Genomic DNA, 2560 nt, shown 5'->3' with positions numbered 1-2560 from the left:
TTGAGTTGTAAGCATGGAAACACCATCCAATTTAATCATACCACCCACTTTCTTTGTTTTCTGTAAATAGCCATCTCTTCTAGTAATTCATATGCCTCATTAGCACTCTTGCTCATGAACGCACCCACTGCTGCAAAATCTATTATGATACAATTAGTACCATTCAACAACATATAAAAGTTGTGACCCAACATCCACTTCTCTATACCATGATGCAGGCACTTTCTTAACAACTTTTTTAATCTCTCCCATGCATCATAGAATGATTCCTCTTCAGTCTGGTAGAAATTATTGATCTCCCCTCTCAACTTTGCAAAATTTGCTATAGGGAAAATCTTTGTAAGGAACTTCTGGGCTAACTCCTCCCATGTTGTAATTGAATTGGCTTGTAGCCAAATTAGCCAACTCTTTGCTTGCTCTCTTACTGAGAATGGGAACAACCTCAGTCTAACTGTATCATCACTCACAACATTCATCTTAAAATTTGCAAACAGCTCCAACAAATTGACTATGTGCAAATTAGGATTTTAAGTAGGCAACACCCCCAAACTGAATAGTAGACTGCACCATTTGTAATATTGCTGGCTTGATCTCAAAGTTATTAGCAGCAACTGTGGGGTGTCAGATGCATGAATGTACTCTCGTGACAGTGGTAAGCACATAATCTCTAAGAGTCCTTGGTCCTTGTTCGACTGGGACCTCTGCTACATTTGGAATATTATTGACATTAGTAGCATTTTTCTAATTTTCAGCCATGGAAAAGTCCAACCTTCTCTTAATATTTCAGTTTTTTTTTTTGCAAGTTCTTTTAATTTCAAGATCTACCAGTACCAATTCCTTTTGTCTACTTCATCGCATATAACAATATTTCTTGAAAGTACAATTTCAGTCACAAACCAATTTAGTATAAAAAATAAAACCAATTTAGAATAAAAATAAAGTATATTGATATTAATAATAGAGTCCCCGACAACGACGCTAAAAACATGTTGTGAGAATTTGAAACTACACAAGTGCACGTAATCCTAACAATTAATAAAGTGATAAATCAAGTATCATTCCCACGAAGATTGTTATTAACTACCAAAAATTAATCTTTAATTCTAATTGATTTGAGAAATAATGAATTCAGAATTTATAAAACTAAAGGAATAAGACAATAAAACAATAATGTAAAACAATAGAAAACTCAATGCTAAATACTAATTCAATGGAATAAGAATTAGGGTTATTAACTGTTATATTATATTATAATATAATATTTTAGATTAAATAAATGCGACAAAGAGTGTCACATATTGTAACATATAATAGAGAGTTACAATATTTAGATATATGAGATATATTCAAATAATGTAACATATTTGGTGTTACAAATTTGTAACTTCCAAATATTACCCTTCATTGTGTAAATTTGTTGTTACACAATATTGAGATGAATTTCATAAAGCCATATGTGATATGGCTATTAGAGATATGATTTTAACCCCAATAATGTGTTTTGGGAGTTACAAAATCATTTGGGAGGGTTTGGAACCGTTTGGAAAAACAACACATTTTATAGTGCTGAAAATGGTCGGTGGCCGCGACCACTGAATGTTGGTGGCTGCGGCCTGTGGGACAGAGGCTAGTGGCTGCGACCACTAATGTCTCTGGCTGCGGCCATAGGCTAAAAACTGACCATTTTTTTTTTCAGTTTTTTAAATCTTTGTTGAATGGCTCAAAAAACCAAAATAACTCCCAAATCTCATTTTTAATTCCATATTAATCCAATTAAACATTGGTAACAACCATGGGGGTTGGTGGAATTTGAAATTCAAAAGGTGTCTCTAAACTCTATAAATAGGAGCCTATAGCTCACTTGTAAGACACAACATTTTCTATCCATTAGAGCACTTGGCAAGAAACACCTTGAGGCTTGATAATTCCAGAAAGCATTTCCTATAATCTGTGAGAGATCCCTTAGTGCTTGAGTTAGAGGGAAATAAGCTTTTGGACAAAGGTTTCAAACCTTGTTCAAGTTGGTGATCCCCAACACTCTTCACTTTGGTAGTGTGAGTGAGAGTTGTTTATCTTTTGTTTCTTGTTCCTTTCTTTCATTCTATTGCTTTTCATCTTTCTTCTCTATTTACTTGTATTTCTTGTTCAAGAGTTGTAATCTTTTCTTTTCTTTTGTTTCAAACACTTTTCTTTATTTGTAACCTTTTGCTTAGAGTTGTATTTTACTATTCTCTTCTTCTTCATTTTCTTTGTTTATTTATAATTTTCAGTTATAGAGTTGTAACTCTTTTAAATCAGTCATTATTTATTTGTAATATATTGCATGGAGTTGTAATTTATTATTATTTCCATTGAGGCAAAATACATATTTTCCTAACATTCAAAAGCTTATCCCTTGTTTGTTTCAATGGAAGGTGAGACCATCAAGATCATGAACCAAGACCTAGTAAGGTTGGATAGGTTTGATGTATCCAATTTCACTAGGTGGCAAGACAAGGTGAAATTCCTTTTGACAATACTCAAGATAGCCTACATCCTTGAGTCATCCTTGGCACCTCTA

At 33.3% G+C, this 2560-nt stretch overlaps 1 non-coding gene across 1 annotated transcript; it reads left to right on the top strand.

Moving 5' to 3' along the window:
• Nucleotides 1–204: 204 nt before the first annotated feature.
• LOC133793225 (small nucleolar RNA R71) lies at nt 205–311 on the top strand. The gene has a single exon (XR_009874680.1). It is a non-coding gene; the product is annotated as a small nucleolar RNA R71 (small nucleolar RNA).
• The last annotated feature ends 2249 nt before the right edge of the window (nt 312–2560 follow it).

The sequence above is a fragment of the Humulus lupulus genome, chromosome 7 (genome assembly GCF_963169125.1).
Source record: "Humulus lupulus chromosome 7, drHumLupu1.1, whole genome shotgun sequence".
Taxonomy (NCBI): Eukaryota; Viridiplantae; Streptophyta; class Magnoliopsida; order Rosales; family Cannabaceae; genus Humulus; species Humulus lupulus.
Note: the sequence above shows the minus strand (reverse complement) of the source record. Positions and strands in the feature narration are given on the sequence as shown.